At 37.6% G+C, this 19,770-nt stretch overlaps 1 protein-coding gene and 1 pseudogene across 3 annotated transcripts in view; one reads left to right on the top strand and one right to left on the bottom strand.

Moving 5' to 3' along the window:
• The window catches only part of CHD6 (chromodomain helicase DNA binding protein 6), a 293,252-nt gene that overhangs the window by 183,293 nt on the left and 90,189 nt on the right, over positions 1-19,770 (bottom strand). The window lies entirely within an intron of this gene.
• On the top strand, positions 11,703-12,373 carry LOC119516187 (annotated as a pseudogene).

Below are 19,770 nucleotides of genomic sequence, written 5' to 3' on the forward strand. Positions count from 1 at the left end.
GTGAAGTTATATTTCCAGGGTAATGGCTAGTAAATGGTGGAGACAAGAACTGAACTCAGGCAGTCTGTGCTCTTCACCACCATGACATTCTTAGTGAATGGAACAGTGTTAAAGGAACCTTTATTAAAAGATAGTCTGCATGACTGAATGATAGGGCAAGTAAACAAAAATATTCAATGATGTGGTTGGAAAGAAACACTAAGGGTACGCCAGGCTTGAGAGCTTAGACTTCATTCTGTGTGGAAAGGGCCATCGTGGCAAGTCTAGGCAAGACGGAATGAAGACCCAGGCTGGATGCAATCAGTGAGAAAACAAAGGTGACAATGATCTGAAAGGCCAGGCAAAGGAGAACCACTAAATTTTGGAAGTGACTGAGTGTAAAGGAAAAGGAAAGAGCCTCAAAAAAACAGTACTTCCCATCAGATGAATGTCTAGAAGGCATGGGGGAAGAGAGGGATGCTGGATGGCCTTGTTTGGAGAGGGGTGTTCCCAGCACGATAAACATATGGCAAGATTCCTGATTGCTGAGTGGACCCGCCTCTCTTTTGAATACCCTTCACCCCTCACAGATCTCCAGCAAGGTCAGCACAAACTCAGTCCACCCCAGATTCACTACACTGGAGACTGGCTTTCCTACCCATCAAGAAAGTTCATGATGAAAACTATTTTGGTCCAGTCTGAGGAAGAGAAAAGTCAAGGGGATCCAGTCATTTTACAGGATTATAGATTTTGGCAAAGGATTTGAACCCGCAAGCAGGGAGAAAAATTGGTTCAGAAGAGGAGACTCAGGTGAACCCGTTTAATAAGATGCTAAATGTTCACAGGAATATTTACCTCATGTTATGCAGCTTATCATTATGAAAACTGTAAACCAATTTATATCTACAAAGTACTTATACATTTCGTGTCTCATTTAACTGTTCCATGAGGAAGCCAGGGCAGATAATAGTCATATACTCTAGATGAGGAAACTGAGGTTTAAAATCAGCAAAAGCTCCAAAGTCAGCAGCAGAGCTGAGGCTGACACTTGGGTCATCTGGTTCACAGTTCATTGCTTGTTACAACAAATAATGTTTCTTAATCTTTTTTTAAAAATTTCATTTCCCTTTTGAAAATGGAAAATCTCCTTTAACATTATTTGAATCTCAAATAATAACTACAAGAATCAACAACAAAAACATTTCAACAACCCAAATACAGAAAAAATTCACAAATCCATACTTCTTGATGGTTTTCTATGGATCTCTTATCAAAAGAATGTTCCTGCTTAATTTTTTGACACAAATTTAAAGAAAGCTGATAATAAAACAAAAGTTGCCATGCAATTGCATACTCAAAGCCCCATTCAATCTCTCGTAAAATCAAAAATCCTTCTTCCCAACATTTGAAAGCAATTTCATTTATCTACTATATGCAACTTCATTAAATTAGAAAATTTCGTCTGTATATATTAAATCTTCTTTTTTAAAGATTCAGATATGTTAGAATGATGTGTTTCACTGTGAAACATCATATTCAAAACTAAACCAAGCCCAAACCATAATTAGAGAATAAAGCCTCCTCAAAATATGAAAATTTACTGGAGGATTTTAGTACATTTGCCTTCCATGTTTTCAGAAACACATTAAATTATCAAAGTAAAGAGCCTTCACAGTGACATGCTTCCAAAATCAATCAGAGTCACTATTATACTATCCTAGCCTGAATCTGGGGAGTGGGAAGAACACCTTCTCAAATATATGTCAGGAAAAAAGGAAAATGCCTGGCAACAACTCTTCACTTATTTGAGGGTAAACAAAGATACTCTACATGGGAAATCTTCAAAGTGATTTTCTGGAGGTTACCTTTGGCAAAAGAATCAATTTTGCGTTCCAAAAATTATTCCTGGAGCTCTTCTGATAAAGACAAATATCAGGAAGAAAGGGCTCTTTGTAAGCTTACAAATGGGATTTTCAAAAAGGACATCAAGAAAATATCATCTGAATTCCTCTTGTGGAAGACTAGATGAGATATGTTTTTCTCCCTCTTTGGAATAGGTTTCAAAAAACTTATGCTTTACAGTTTCACCAAATAAACACATTTTAACTTCCAAACTGCTATAACTGTAGATAGATTTGTTCTGTTACTGCCTGCTTGCTCCTTTAAGTTCCAGGTTCTTCAAAAATAGTTGCCAAATAATATCTAACAAAACTACATATGCATATACTGTTGGACCCAGCCATTCAGCTTCTAGAAATTTACTCCAATATAAAAATGAATGAGGTTATTCAGTGCAGCATTATTTGGCAGCTACAAAATAATGGAAACTACCTAAATGTCCAAACATAAGACACAGAGTAAACGAGGATACATACACACAATGAAGTACTATGCAGCTTTAAAAATGATTAGGAAAGAATTCTATGACCTGACATAGAGTGATTTCTAGGGTACATTAAATGTGGAAATAAAAAAGCAAAGTGTAACACAGCATAATATGCTACCTTTTGCGTAAGAAAAAGAGGGAATACAAAAGCATGTGCATATCTTCACAAAAAGAAGCCCAGGAAGAATAAACCAGAAAACAATGAAGCTGATTACCTGTAAGGGAAAGGTGATGATTAATCAGTGGATGGAAGGGTTACAGGAGGGAGTGATGCTTCTCTGAGTATATCTTTTTACACAGACTTGAGTTTTGGAAGCATGTTTAGAGTACTACATTTTCAAAACATAAAGTTAAATCAATAAGGACAGAAAGGAAAAGAAAAACTAAAGACGAAAAAAAGCTAAGCAAATGAATCCAAGAATATTTCAAGCAAACAGTATAACCACATTGTAAGGAGAAACAAATCGTAATCCAACTAATTTATAAACATAGTGTGTGCATATTTTTCCTCTTAGCTTTGACAAATGAAGGGCATAGAAGCAAAGATGCCTGAATACTAATGAGTACGTCTAGCCCCAGATCCTGGTTTCTAACACCAAAACTTCTTGGAGTATGACTGAATCCAAGGCTGGATTAGGATTAGGGAATATGCAAGATGAGCCTGAAACATCTTCCTACGTCAGAAAGTAAGCAAAGCGCTCAAAAACAAAATAAAACAAAATAGAGGTGGCCTGTCAAATGACACAGAAGCCGATGTGAAGAGCAACTCTGAGCAAAATTGGGTCGCTTAAGCAGCGAAATAATTGTGGTCAGTAATTAATTATAAACATTGGTAAGGGCGGGTGGGGGGTCCTAAATGGATGAATGGATGAATGGGTGGATGGTGGACAGGAAGATGAGTGGACAGATGGATGGGAGGGAGGGAAGGAGGGAGGGGGCAGTTATTGCTTATTGTAAATCCGAACAGTAAATGTAGAATGCTGGAGTTGGCAAATTATTTTGTAACCACTGTAGAAAAGACTGGTGCAGTCTAGCATCACCGATAGATGTTAAGTCTAGGGAGATTTTGAAGAAGAGAAGAACATTTCCATGATCTTAAAATATCTTGCCAAAAATTGCTTATTAGTTGCAAGAGAACAAAAGTAGTAACTACACAATGGTTATATAAGAAAATGGCCTTCTCTCTCTCTAGCTAAGCCAACTTGGCAGGTGAACTCACTGCCCTCCCTTCTACGTGGAACCTGACTCCCAGGGGTGTAAATCTCCCTGGCAACACAGGATATGACTCCAGAGATGAACATGGACCTGGCATCGTGGGATTGAGAACACCTTCTTGACCAAAAGGGGGATGCGAAATGAAACAAAATAAAGTTTCACTGGCTGAGAGACTTCAAATGTAGTCTAGAGGTCATTCTGGTGGACATTCTTACACACCAGATAGATAACCTGCTTTAAGTTTTAATGTACTGGAATAGCTAGAAGTAAATAACTGAAACTATCAAACTCCAACCCAGTAGCCTTTACTCTTGAAGATGATTGTATAACAATGTAGCTTACAACGGGTGACAGTGTGATTGTGAAAACCTTGTGGATCGCACTCCCTTTATCCAGTGTATGGACGGATGAGTAGAAAAATGGGGACAAAAATTAAATGAAAAATAGGGTGGGATGGGGGATGGTTTGGGTGTTCTTTATTACTTTTATTTTTCATTCTTATTCTTTCTGGTGTAAGGAAAATGTTCAAAAATAGATTGGGGTGATGAATGCACAGCTATATGATGGTACTATGAACAGTTGATTGTACACCATGGATGACTGTATGGTATGTGAATATATTTCAATGAAACTGAATTTACTTAAAAAAAAAAGAAAAGAAAATGGCCAGTCTTAGGAAATACATACTGAAGTATTTACAGCATGACGTAGTATTACTCTCAAATGGTCCAGAAAAAAATCATAAATATATATAAATACACATACACACATGTATACATACATATATATTCATATACATATATAGGGGTGTATGTGTATCAAGCTCCACGGAATGTTTTACTTTTTAAAGTTTGTGGCAAGTTACATCTTTTCCTTGGTCTTCTAAAAACAGCAAATTTATCCTTCAGTTTATAAATTCAGCTAAGAATACTATTCTGACAACCATCAAATCTTATCATAGAACAGAACAAGCCACTCATTTCTTTCCAAATCAGTCCATTTACTTCGAGGAATTTGGGTTCAGCTTAAAAAATTATCATTCAGTTTTACTGGATGTCTCCAAATCTTGAGAAAAAGGACATTCCTTCTTCCTCTAGAGATTTAGCTAAACATATCACATAAAATAGTAGCTAAGCAAAAACTAATTGAGTGATATATCTCAGTTAACCAACAGGCTGAATAATGTCCTTCACTGAGTCATGCCAATTAAGAGTAAAAATGGGCCACAATCTGGTCTTCAGCAAAACTGGATGTCTGACTTAGCTTAGTCACCAAATCTGTGTGCCACTATGGAATTGGGCAAAGACAATTCTGGAAGTTATCCTCAATTTGTTCTCCAGCAAAGTTTTAGTGGCATTCAGGAAAAGATCTGGAAGGGCAAATCTACCAAACCAATAGAGTGGTTATCTAGTGAGAATGGTGGGTCTGAGGGACAGGAGGCTTTTTTTTTTAATTCGATTTTATTTATTTTGATTGGCTCTTTTTAAAAACAACTTTACTAAGGTAAAATTTATATACTTTATGATATTCAGACATTTTAAGTATACAATTCAATGATTTTTAGCAAATTTACCAAGTTATACAACAATCAACACATCTAGTTGCCTCACTGGAAGGCTTTTCATTTCTATACCTCTGTATTGTATAATTTTCTTAAAACAAAACAAAACAAAAAAACAAAAAAAAGCATGTGTGACTCTGTAATTAAGGAACAAATTTTTGAATTAAAAAATGACTACAAGATTTCATGACTGCTTCTCCAATGATCTGATGTTGTTATCCTTTGCAATTAAAAGTTATTTCACATCCAACTTTCATAACTATCAGATTTCTCATAATATAGTCTTGAACTAACCCCATAATGTCCTCACTACTTCATGGATTTTATAAATTTGGGTTTGCATGATTTTGACCCAAACATAGGTGAAGCTGAGAGGGCCACGTGGCACTCATTATTCTTGGTCCTCACACTGATGAAGTTGGAATTCAGCCTTGCAATACAAGTAAATTTAACCTTGATATATACATCACTAAATTTACAGGTTGTTTTTTGTTTGTTTTTTGCGGGAGAAACGAAGTGGGTATCTTTAGGAAGAAATAAAGTATTAACAAAAAGAGAAGAACAGATGAGAGTAACTGGTAGAGAAACCAGACTGAGAAATGGTATCAATAATAGCCATTGGGTAAATGAACTATTTAAAGCATCTAGTCATGACTGACATCCAATTAAAAACACATACATACATACATATATATATATAAAATAAAAAAATCCATTTTGCATTAATACCTATCCCACTGCTAAAGTGGATACTGTGTTCACTACCTGTTTTTCTGATCACCAATATCAATCCCCAGACTATGAGTGTCAGGCTGGGCTATGGTAGGTACCCTATGCCTTTTACCAGTGATTGGTCCAGAGATGGGACATATGAACTAGCCAGGCCAACTTGGGAGTCTTTCCTTTATTTATTTATTTTTTTTGATAGGAGTACATAAGAAAATTAATCTCTTTCCTCCTAGGTGAGAAGCTGTTAAGCTGAGACCTAACCCAGAGCTGCAGGTAGCCATAATTCCCATCTTGGAAAGAAAGCAATTGCCAAGGATGGAGCTGAGACCCAGAAAAGGGCAGAGAAAGGTTGAAGACAAAGAGCCCTAGTGAAACCCTCAGCTATTTCTCCTGGTTCTGATTCCTTAAGTCAGTAAACCCCCTTCTTCTTCTTTTTTTTTTTTTTAAAGTTAAGCTAAATCAAAGTTGTGCTTATGTTACTTGTAACCAAGAGAGTGCTGAATAATGAGGCAGCTTTATACTTCCACCATTTAATGGCACCTAAGACCAGATCAAAGTAATCTTATTTCTATAATCTTCTCTTTTCTAGCTTTCAGAATTAGAACAAAATAGCTTGCAGGCTAGAAAAAATAGAAAATGAGATTTCTGAGGCTCAACATACCTATTTTTAGTAACAACAAATCAAATTTGATTTTACAATAAAACATACATCCACTTTAAAGAAAACACCTACTATATATTTTTGACATGCAAGAAACTCACAATATAAAAACTGTATCATCTATGTAGTACAACTATATGATACATCCAATAGGCCTCACCCCAAAAATATTTTGTCCATATCTACTTTCTGCAGTTTGTATAAGGTAAGTAAGTAACTAGCCTTTCAAATATGAAATGACAGTATTAAAATACTAGGGAGACATACTTTCTCAAACTTTTACCCTCATCAGATCTCCAGCCCCCAACCTCCAGGTCTCTTTGCTAGATTTGAGAATTAGAAAATAAGTGCTGGATCTTAGCGTGAGAATTTCTGGGTATGTATTACAACACCGTACTACTGGGAATCTTTTATTACTTTGTCTGTAAGGATTCCAGGTATTGAAAGATTTTATCCATCAAATAAATTATTTCAAAATGACTCATCTTCCCATTTTAAAATTAAAGTTTTATAAAACGTCCATCAGATTCGTAGTAGGAAAAGAATCACTACTGCCACAGTAAGTTGTCATAATCTCCATACTGAGAACTACTGAAAATAGCTCATGATTCCAGGTACTGCCTCCATAGACATGCATGAGTCTGGAAGTCCAGCCTGGGAACCACTACTGTACTCCAGGTTCAACTCTTCAGAGAAGCTTCCAGTCCCAGTTTTCCTACAGGCTTTGAACCTCTTCCCAGGATTACAATGAAAAATCAGGAATATTACCCCAAAAGAGCTCACTTGTATACTTAACTTTTAGATAATGCCAATATTAGTTCAGTCTCTATTCAGAAAACTGAGCATAGATTTTAAAGGTATTGTTTTAAAAAACAACACAGATAAGGAAAATGCTCAGAGATAGACTGTGGTGATGAACGTGTAACTATGTTATCATACTGTGGACAGTGGATTGTATACCATGGATGATTGTATGGTGTGTGAATGTATTTCAATAAAACTGAATTTAATAAGAAAAAAGAAAAACAAAAAAACACAGAAAACTAATTTTTTTGGTGCAGATATAGTCAGCTGTAGACAAAATATGAACCAAATCTATCCTGTCTCCTGTCACTCAATCCCTTTAATTGAATCATCAAAACCACCCAAACAAAGATTATATAGGTTTGTGATACTACCCTAGGTTAAAAAAGAAAACTGCCTACTTATAAAATGAGAAAGCAGATTTTTACCAAATACTTTTTATTACAAGTGACAAAAGCAAATGAAAATAAAAATTCAAAAAGTATAGAAGGGTTTCAAATGAAAAGTGAAAGCCATCCCCACTTGCACCAAATCACACTTCCCAGGGAGAATCACTTTAAACTCATAGCCCCATAACGCCAAATATGTTCATACCTCTGATTTATCGACGTTAAGCAATAACTACTGACTTCCTGATATGAATGAAGAAGAATTTAGAGCTTATGTACCTTCCCTACTCAATTTTTGTCAATTTTTTTTCTAGCTTAAGCAACCGTATTTTTAATTGTCATTCTTTCTTGTTTTCGCACTCCTTTTTCATAATAAGTCTTGTTTTGTACACAAAACATCATCTTGAATCTGAGGACATCAATTTAAAATTTTAACAAGTTGTTTCCTTGAATTATTTAAGAACAGTTATGCTGCTCATTTCCCTTTTTCCTTCTTTTAAGCTGCTTGTTTTCCTCTATGGTCTCATAATCTTTGGTGGATTTTTCCTATTTAAAATGAACTAAGTTGAACAAAGTTGCCAGATCACACTTCCTGACTTCAAAACTTACTATAAACAACAGTAATTTAAAAAGTGTGGTACTGGCTTAAGTACAGGCACAAAAACCAATGGAAAAGAAATGAGAGCCCAGAAATAAACCCTCACATCTATGACCAGTTGATTTTGACAAGGGCACCAAGTCCATTCAGTGGGGAAAGAAAAGTCTCTTCAACAAATGATGCTGGGACATACGTGGAAATCCATATGTGAAAGAATGAATTTGGATCTCTACCTTTCACCATATACAAAAATTAATTCAAAATGGATAAGCAACCTAAATATAAGAGCTAAAACTATAAAACATTTACAAAAAAAAACACAGGGAAATATCTTCAGGACCTTGTATTAGGCAACGGATTCTTAGATTTTACACCAAAAGCATGAGAAACAACAACAAAAACAGATAAATTGGACTTTATCAAAATTAAAAACTTTTGTGTATCAAAGGGCAATATCAAGAACGCAAAATAACCTACAGAATGGTAGAACATACTTGGAAATCTTTTCTCTGATAAGGGTTAAAAATCCAGAATATATAGAAAACTACTACAACTCAACAATGGAGAAAGACAAAGAACCCAATTCAAAAATGGACAAAGGTGCGTGAGGGGAGTGTTGGGGAGCTCTGCACTTTCCTCATGCTTTTTCTACCTGCAACTTCTCTAAAAACAACAAAAAAGTAATTTAAAAAATGGACAAAGGACTTGAATAGACATTTCTCCAAAGAAGATACACAAATGGCCAATAAAACATGAAAAGATGCTTAAAACCATTAGTCATTAGGGAAATGGAAATCAAAACCACGAGATACCACCTCGTACTCACAAGAATGACTATTATTTAAAAAGCAAAAAATAAGTGCAGGCGAGGATGTGGAGAAAAAGGAACCCTCGTATCTTTTTGGTAAAAATGTAAAATGGTGCAGTCACTGTGGAAAACAGTTTGGCAGTTCCCTAGAAAAAAGTAGAACTACATATAACCTGCAATATCCCACTTCTAGGTATATACCCGAAAGAACTGAAAACAGAGACTTGAATAAATATTTGCACAATAATATTCATAGCAGCATTATTCACCATAGCCAAAAGATGGAAGCAACCTAAGTCCCCATCAACAGACAAATGGATAAACGAAATGTAGTATATACAGACAATGCAATATTATTCAGCCACAAAAAAATGAAGTACTAATATATGTTACAACATGGATGAACCTTGAAGACATCATGTTGAGTGAAATAAGCCAGGTATAAGAGGACAAATATTCTATAATTTCTCGTATATGAAATACTTAGAATAAGCAAATTCTTAAAGGCAGAAAGTAGAAGAGGGGTTACCAAGGGCTGGGGGGAGTAGCAGAATGAGATGTTACTGCTTAATGGGCAATGAATTTCTGTTTGGGATGATGAAAATGTACTGGAAATAGATAGTGGTGAAAGTTACACGACATTGTAAATGTACTTAATGTCACAGAATTGTACACTTAAAGATGGCTAAAATGATTTTTATGTTATGCATATTTTACCACAATTTGAAAACTGAAAAAAAAAATAGTTTTAAAAAAATGAACAACTGATAATCCAGGTGAATTGGTAAGACTTTCCTCTGCTGCTGAGTAAGTCTTGCTTTTTCCAACAACCCTTACCCCTTGAAAGGGAGGCCGGGCTGGGAACTCTGCAAGCACAGGCAGGACTTGTCAGATGGCTGCCTCCTCCTCCCCCAGGACCTTAGACTACGCAGGCAGGGAAAGGCAGATAAACTCGTGCCCCTAAGGCCCTTCAGGTGGATATCAGTCCTTACCTGGAGTCCAATCCCTCCCCCAGGTAAGGGGGACTCTTCCATGTATCTTCAAAATAACTGCCTGACTTCAGACAAGAGCTGAAAAACCATGCAGCCAGTCTGCAGCCAGTTCCTTAATCAGCCACCTCCATTTCTGGCCTACCTCCATTCCTTTCTCCAGGGCTGCCAGCTCTAATGTGAGGAGAAAGCACTAATCTGCTACCAGCATGGTATCTGCTATCATATGCTCTGAGCTGGGACCCCCACACAAAATTCATCCATAAACACAATAAATTTTTGGATAAACATCCAAAATTTGGCCTTCCTGGCCCAGATATTAATATCTCACAATTGTGAAGACTTTATTCCCCTCTGTATTTCCCATCTTTTCAATAGGACCTAGAGAAGAAGGGGGGTAAAAATATGCTCGGTTTCCCTCTTAAACCAGAAGTTCCCCCAAGAACAACTTTTGGTCTCTTTGCTTTAAGTCTTTTCTCATGTATTAATTCCTTTAATACCTACCTGGCTCAATACTTACTTCTTCCAAGGGACTCCCTATACTAGAATTGAAACACTCTTAATCCTCTAAATTCTTTCAGCTATTCTGTATAAAGTTATACCAGGTTGTCTTTCATTTGCTTATATTTCTGCCTGTTTCTTGAACACTTGCAAGGCTGTCTCTAACTTGTGAAAGCTCCTCAACAAGGCTCATTCCCAATAGAAATATTCATAAAGCAAGGCACACAGGAGGCACTAAAAATAAACTGGATAAATGAGCAGGTATATAAACACACATACACCTATGTATATATCTTCTTGTGCCAGAAGCCCCAATACTCTTTGAAAAAAGGTACTATAATCAAAAAAACAGTAAAAGCAAATAAGCTATATACTAAAGGAAATTGTAATTTCAGAGTCAGGGAAATGACAAAAAGAGCCTAAATCAGATTCCTGGAGGAAATGTCTTACATACGCTTTATTCAATAAAGGGATCAACTAAGTCACACTCTAAGATAATTTGGAAAGGAAGGAAGAGATGGCAGTTACTTACAAAGAAAGTCTTCTCCCACTTCAAAAGTTTTGGACTTTTCTTCTCTAAGCACCGAATATATATTAAAAGCATCCTTGAAAAATTTGCTAGACTCTACCTATGGCTGTTTTAGGGGAGAAGGCATGTTCAATTATCTACTTGCCGCCTCAAGTGCAAAGAGAAAACAGCAAAGGAAAAGCCAGAGCCACACCTGGTCCTTAAGAGGTATTGATACTATGGAACGTGCAAACTGAAATTTGTAGAACAGGGACTACTTCTTACAAATAAAAAAAAAACAATTCCGCCGCCTGGGCAGCCTGAGGGTGAAGAAACACTGGGGGTGGGAGACGGGGGCAGCATGCCGGCTGGGTACAAGCCCTCCAACCTTCCTCTTCCTCACTGTTGCTGCCACCGGGATCCTTTACATTGCCTGTGTTGGTTGTAATCCCGCTGCCTGCCGACGAGTCCGCCGGTCCACCGGTTCTCTCTCGCGCCGCCACTGCCAGCTCTGAGGGTCGGCGGCCGGGTAACCTGTCCTCCCACCCCACCCACCGGCCCGCAGGCCAGGACCATGCAGGATGGGAAGCTGGAGTTCCCCACCCTCCCACAGTGCAAAGAAGATGCTGAGGAATGGACCTATCCTATGAGACAAGAGATGCAGGAAATTTCACCTGGATTCCTTTAGGCCCATATTCTTCTGCTATGAAAAGCAAGCTACCTATACTACGGAAACATGGAATAACCCATATAATATGCATAAGACACAGTATTGAAGCAAACTTTATTATATCAAACTTTCAGCAATTATTTCGATATTTAGTCTTGGATATTACAGATAATCCAGTTGAAAATATAATACCTTTTTTTTCCATGACTAAAGAATTTATTGATGGGAGCTTACAAACTGGAGGAAAAGTTCCTGTCCATGGAAATGGAGGGATCTCCAGGAGTGCTGCCTTTGTTATTGCAAACATTATGGAAACATATGGAATGAACAACAGAGATGCATTTCCTTATGTTCAAGAAAGAAGATTTTGTATTAATCCTAATGCTGGATTTGTCCATCAACTTCAGGAATATGAAGCCATCTACCTTGCAAAATTAACCATACAGATGATGTCACCACTACAGATAGAAAGGTCATTATCTGTCCATTCTGGTACCAAAGGCAGTTTGAAGAAAACACATGAAGAAGATGATGACTTTGGAAACAAACAAGTGGCAGCTGCACAGAATGGCTGACTCAAGAGCAACTTTATAGAAGATGTGAATTCTATTTGGGAAGGAGAAATACTAGAGGCAATAATAATGTAAAATGGTTAAAAAAAAAGAAGTAACTTCTTTTCAGTTATATGTTGCTTCCAGACATGGTTCTCTGCAACTTGTTGAGCAACATTTTAAGAAGATGTTGGACTTCTGCAATAGATGGCACTGATGGTTTTACTCCTTTTTGGTTTTTTTATTTTTCACTTTACAGTTCTATTATAAACCAAGAATTTTAGACTTGCAAAGAGGTATTATTGCAATAATGCACTTTTCATACTTGAAATTTATTTGTATGATATAAAGTTATTACTTTAAACAAAATGCATGCAAGTTAGGGAGGATCTGTTTATAAAATTTGGGTAATTTATAACAAAAGAGTTTACTAAAGTTTGCTAAAAATTCATTTTGTGTTATATATATTACATTTTGAAAATAATTTTACAGTTCAGTTTTATGATGGAGCCTCTTACAGAAACATTAACCAAATGCAGGAATCTGCCACATTTCTCTTTTTTAGTATAATTCAATACCTTAATTGTCCTCTTATTTTTTTAAGCTCTTCTTACTCTTTCATTAGTAGTCTTTAAATCATGTCATTAGCCAGTTTTCCTTACTTTAACATGATCCAGTTATTGCTTCCTTCCCTGTTACCTTCCTAATTTGTTTATTCCATTAAAAAAAAAAAAAGTTTAATGAACAAAAGATGTTTTACTTTATAGTATCAGATTCTCCCCCAAAAAGGATAGAATTAGAAGTTTCAAGTGACTTCCCTTTTTTGCATTACTTACTAAGGGTTCTTTTGAGAACCTGTTTTTTGTTTGTTTTTGTTTTATCTAAAATTGTTCTAAATAGAATACATCAATGTAGCACTATTGGTTTTTTTCTGCCAAGTGAAACGCAAAAAAGAAAAGTACCTTCCATCATTTAAAAAATAAAAAGATAAATCCTTATAACCTCCAAAATTAATATACAGAACACTGAAAAGTAAGATTAATGTTTTCTGTAATTTGTTCTTTAAACCATAAATTAGTTTAAATAAAAAACATTATGGTTTGAAGGAAAAAACAAAACAAAACAATTTCTCTGACACTGGAATCTCTCCACCATTTTCCATTCCTAACCTTCTCTTAAAAGAATAAAGAGATGCAAAGCCGGGGGTTGGGCGGTGAGGGAAATGCCTGGATGTTACATGAGGTAAACCTGGAGTCAAATCCTGATATTGCTGCTCGTTAGCTTTGTGCCTTAATTTTTTAAACTTTCATTTCCTTAATTATATAATGGAGAAATCACTTACTGTTATTTTAACAATGTTAGTTATTATATGATGTCTTACATGGGTCTTACTTTCAGGGAGAAAAACTCTTTGTTCCAGGAATACAATTAAATTACACAATTAATATATAATATATGCATGCCTCCTAGGTGTCTAACAAACTGACAAGCCTCTCTGGTGATTGGCACCCAGGGACATAAAAGACATAAGGCATGGTGGTCTTCACCTGAAGGCATATAACTTTTGTTGAGGAGACAAGTCACATGTACTGATATACATGAAAACAACAGTTTAAGATTGAGAGGCAACCTGTTGCACAGGGAAAAGTTTAAGATTGGGAATCAGAAGGCCCGAATTTATAATACACCCTTGTGAATGACATAAACAAGTCACTTCTCTATGGGCCTCCATTTCCCTGGTTACAGTATGACGGGGTTGCACTAGATGATGTCTTTTAGCATTCCCAGGTCTAAAAGTCTATGATCTATAATGGAAAGTGAGGATCCAAGAGCTACAGAAGTAAGTATAGAGGGAACACACAGGTATCATGGTTTGGAGAATTGGGACTTGTACTCAGACCTGAACAGAAAGAACTTGGGATACTGGGAGAAAGGCAAAGGGTATATAATGGTTGGGGAAAACAGCATGAGCAATTAATTCAAAGGAGAAATGAGTTAAGTTAAGGATGTACAGGGCTAATGAGACCAATCAAGCTGGCAATGTCTGTGTCAGGGAGTAGAGAGATGGAAAGGCAGCATGGGGCCAGACTGCAAAGGGTCTGAATATCAGAAAAGGAGTCTGAGTTTTGCCTTGGCGGCAATAGGCACAATCAGAAGTTTCTGAGCAGATATAATTTGTTAGGAGGAATCCTATTTCCCTGTCTCTATGTTTTCCTGAGGAAAATCATGTTTCACTCCCTAGAATAGAAAACACTGGAAACATATTTTCTGTCCTTCAAACTCAACTCACTTCTTTGGAGACATACGTGATTGGTGCTACTGAGAAAAGCAATGGGAAGTACATGGCCCAGTGTCCTCTCCTTTACTTCAGTGATGTGCCTGGTTCTGGTGAATAAACTCAAATGAGGGAAAAATAAGCAGTCCAATTTGGGCCACATGCCAATGTAAGTTCTTCAATCCGATTTATTAATAATAAAGCTGGTAATTAGACCTCCATTTCTCTGTTAAATGATTTGGAACTGAGAGAGAAGAAGGGTATGATTTATCACCCTGCCCTACACTACCAACATAAATAAGGTACCAGCCATACTTCATTTAACAGCCATACTTCATTAATAGCCATACTTCAGAAAATTAGCTTGGTGGCAGCTGTCAAGATGGACTGCAGGAAGAAAAGACTCGAAGCCTGTAAATCAGTTATGAAGCTCCCACAACAACCTAAGCATTCAGTGAATCATTTGTAACCATCAAGTATTATGCAGGGTCTAATCAATAACTGCTCAAATCAAAACACATATTTGAGCCAATCTTAAACAGTAAATCAAAGAGCACAAAAAACTTAATGACATATATATTTTTATCAATTAATATCCTTTTATAACTAAAATAGCTTCTGATGACCAGTGGGATCATCAATTAAAGGGTCCAAAGCAATTTTATAAGGATATAAAGAAGAAACCAAAAGTTTACCAGTTCAGAACCCTATATGGGCGACACAGAAGAATTCTATTATGCTACAAGTCAATATTATAACATCCCCCAAATAAAGGAGTAATGTAACTTGCCCACATTTCTAAAGAAATGTCAAGTTCTATCTATCTGCCAGCATCCTCATAAAGTGTGTCTCCTGGATTTACAAACCTCAAGAGGTTCTCCTTCTAAGCCTTGGGAAACCCTATCGAGCACTTCTCCAAGTCACTTAAATTTATACAGCCTAATAAATCAAAATCATGATCCTGTAATTATTGCTATAGACACTTTTGACGGGAAAAACTAAGATGGCAGCTAAGTGAGACAGGGCAAAAATACACCTCCGTGAAAAACACTAGATAAAAACTAGAAAGTGACCCAGAATACCAGCTACAGCGATGCGCCAGCTGGACGAGGTCTTCTAGTTCCACAGAGGACGTACACTTGGTGAAACCGGGAGTCTGAATTCTGAAACGAGTGAGTAAGCTGGCTGGAAGACCTGCAGCCATGCAGCGGTCTGGAGAAGCCAGGGTTTGGCGTGTGGAGACTGATGGGCTCTTTTAAAAAAAAAAAAAAAAAAAGGGAAAAACCCAGGAGCAGCTGCAGCTGTAATAGTGGGAACCATGCAATATAACACAGCAAGAGGGGGCTGGGCCGGCCTTTTGGTGTCTGGCCTGGAAGACAGCCCACCGCATATACCCTTGGGGCCGGAGGAACGGAGGGGAGAGGTGGAAGCAGAAAGAAACCCCGCGGCTAACAGCTGGCCCCACGGAGGGCTGGATAACTCCTGCCCAGGGCCGTGCCCACAGCCCAGAGCCCCGCCGGTTGTCCCAGAGCTGGGAAGGAGGAACTGTGCGAGGAGCGGGGTGTGGAGACACCCCGTTCGGCCATCTTTGCTTCAGGCTGAAAGCGTTCCAGCATGGCCCGGCGGCCGGGGGCTTCCCTTGAGGGATGGCGCGCACTGGTGACGTAGCACAGCATTCCCTCGGCAAGGTCCTGGAGGATCGCAGCTGGGTGGGGGGGACCCACTCGGAGAACCCAGGGACACTACACCAAGTCCGGTGGTTTGTGGGACAGCAAGACAGAGGGTCTGGGGCTGAAATGAAAATGAAGGCTTAGACTTTTGCGGTGGCCTTGAATCCCCGGGAACCTGGGGGATTTCAATATTAAAACTGTCCTTCCTCCCTGGCCACCGGTACACACACCCCACATTCAGGGCAGACAGCTCTAGCAACACACCCAAACTGAGTTCTCCAACTGAACCCCACAAGAATCATTTCCCCACACATTGCGGGGACAAGGTGGAGAACTGACTTGAGGGGTATAGGTGACTCACAGATGCCATCTGCTGGGTAGTTAGAGAAAGTGTATGCCACCAAACTGTGTTTCTGAAAAATTAGATAGGAATTTTTTTTTCCAACTTGAAAGAACCCTATCAAGCAAAGCAAATGCCAAGAGGCCAAAAACAACAGAAAATCTTAATGCATATGATAAAACCAGATGATATGGAGAATCCAACTCCAAACACACAAATCAAGATATCGGTAGACACAGAATACCTTGCACAGTTAATCAAAGAACTACAATCGAGGAACGAAAACAAGGCAAAGGATTTAAAGGACATCAAGAAAACCATGGCCCAGGATATAAGCGACATAAAGAAGACCCTAGAAGAGCATAAAGAAGACATTGCAAGAGTAAATTAAAAAATAGAAGATCTTATGGAAATAAAAGAAACTGTTGGCCACATTAAAAAGACTCTGGATATTCACAATACAAGACTAGAGGAAGCTGAACAATGTCTCAGTGTCCTAGAAGTCCACAGAACAGAAAATGAAAGAACAAAAGAAAGAATGGAGAAAAAAATTGAAAAAATCAACATGGATCTCAGGGATATGATAGATAAAATAAAACATCCAAACTTAAGACTCATTGGTGTCCCAGAAGAGGAAGAGAAGGGTAAAGGTCTAGAAAGAGTATTCAAAGAAATTGTTGGGGAAAACTTCCCAAACCTTACACACAATATAAATACACAAAGCATAAATGCCCAGTGAATTCTAAATAGAATAAATCCTAATAAACCCACTCTGAGACGTATTCTGATCAGATTCTCAAATACTGGAGAAGGAGCAAGTTCTGAAAGCAGCAAGAGAAAAGCAATTCACCACATACAAAGGAAACAACATAAGACTAAGTTGTGACTACTCAGCAGCCACCGTGGAGGCAAGAAGGCAGTGGCATGACATATTTAAAATTCTGAGAGAAAAATTTCCAACCAAGAATACTTTATCCAGCAAAACTCTCCTTCAAATTTGAGGGAGAGCTTAAATTTTTCACAGACAAACAAATGCTGAGAGAGTTTGCCAATAAAAGACCTGCCCTACTTCAGATTCTAAAGGGAGTCCTACCAACAGAGACACAAAGGAGAAAGAGATAAGAGAATTTTAACTGACATATATAGTACCTTACATCCCAAATCACCAGGACACTCATTTTTCTCCAGTGATCACGGATCTTTCTCCAGAAGGGAACATAATCTGGGGCATAAAACAAGCCTCAAGAAATTAAAAAAAAAAAAAATTGAATATACTCAAAGCACATTCTCCAACCACAATGGAATACAAATAGAAGTCAATAATTTTTGAACTGTAACTCCACTATTAACTTCCTACTTGATATAAAATACACAAACTCTAATGAAAAATCAGTGGTTTTGAACTCAACGTAAAATATGTAATTTTAGACAACTATATAAAGGTGGGGGAATGGAGAAGTATAGGAATGTAGTTTATGTGTCCTATTGAAGTGAAGGTGGTATCAAAGAAAAACAAGACTGATATGGATTTAAGTGGTTAATTTTAAACCCCACAGTAAACACAAAGAAATTATCAGAGAATATAACCATAGAGATGAAAAGTAGAGTTTGGGTTAAGAGAAACGGGGGAAGGGGCAACGGGGAGTTAAGAAGTAAGTGTACAGTTGCTGTTTGAGGTGAAGGGAAATTTCTAGTAATGGATGATGGGAAAGAGCATTACAACATTCTAAATGTGATTAATCCCACTAATGGAAGGCTAGGGAGGGGGTGGAATGGGAAGATTTAGGCTGTATATAAATCTCCACAATTGGAAAAAAAAAAAAAAGTCAAAATAGATGACAATTGAATGCCAAAGATAAACTTGGATGGGATTGGAGGATAGAGGACAGGTGGCTCAAAGGGACACAGTTGAGACATAAGGAAAAGGAAATACAGAATGTAAGCTTTGTATCATTGTTGAATCTCTGTACTTCTTAGCTGCACTTAATGGGATTGCATAAAAGAATGTTCTTGTTCATGGGAAGTTATATGGGAATTACAGTGTATGTTCAAGGATGTGTGCAGCTAGCTCTCATATGTTCAGAAGACAGAGCAACAGATGATGGATGATTGGGAGGGAGGGAGGGAGGGAAAGAAATAGCGATGTGACAGCACGTTCAAGTTGGTGGACTGAGCTATCGGGGGAGGGGGGTCAGGGTATGATGGAATTCTGTGTATGGGGTTAGTATTGTTTTTGCAACTGTTCCTATAACTTTGAATTTATTTCAAAATTTAAAAAAATGATGCAAAAAAAAGATACTTTTGACACACAACTCTATTTTGTGAAATGTCTCCTTATTCCACCAAAATGGAATGTCTGCATACTCACTATCTTATCCCACATAAAAGAAATATAAACTCCTTTAAGAGGTAGATAAAATTGTAACATTAGAGACCAGAGAAGCTATGTGAGCTCAGATACCTGTATGGCTTTCTATTGCCTTCTACACCCAAACCGGATTCCTCATTAGGGCTGTGAAATCCTCCTCTAATTACCCTTATTCTAAAACACTACCCTCATTACTCATTGTCCTCTGTAATAACCAAATTAAGTCACTCCACTAACTCTAGTCCGATTCACCCTTTTCACCTGTACTGTTACCCTAAAGAACTACTTCAGCTTCTCCAAAGTAATTTGGAGATCAAAATTGGCAGAAGCCAAAAAGTCACTCTGCCACCCGATACACAAATCAGAGATCAGAATATGCTTACTAGATTCACTGAGAAACAAGCCCCAAGAAGTTTTTCTTAGTCAGACTCCTGATTTTACCTACCTCTCCTTATCTTGTCTAAAGTACTCTCTGGCCATTCTCTGAAAACTACATTCCTAGGATCCCACCTAAGCCACTGGATAGATAAAAGATGAAATCCCTTGCCAGGCAGAAGAGAGTGAATATCATGAGGCAAAATTTTAACTTGGATTAGGAAATCATACCCTGGTTTCAGCAATCTGTCCTTCTGAAAGATAAGAGAACCATATAGTAAACCCCAAGTCAGAGAACAGGCCACCTAAAATACTTTCTCTCTTTAAAATGTACCTCCATCCATTCCTAACCCTGAACAGGTCTGATGGCCTTGTTACCTTAGGTAATGAGCA

This window comes from Choloepus didactylus, chromosome 19 (assembly GCF_015220235.1).
Source record: "Choloepus didactylus isolate mChoDid1 chromosome 19, mChoDid1.pri, whole genome shotgun sequence".
NCBI lineage: Eukaryota > Metazoa > Chordata > Mammalia > Pilosa > Megalonychidae > Choloepus > Choloepus didactylus.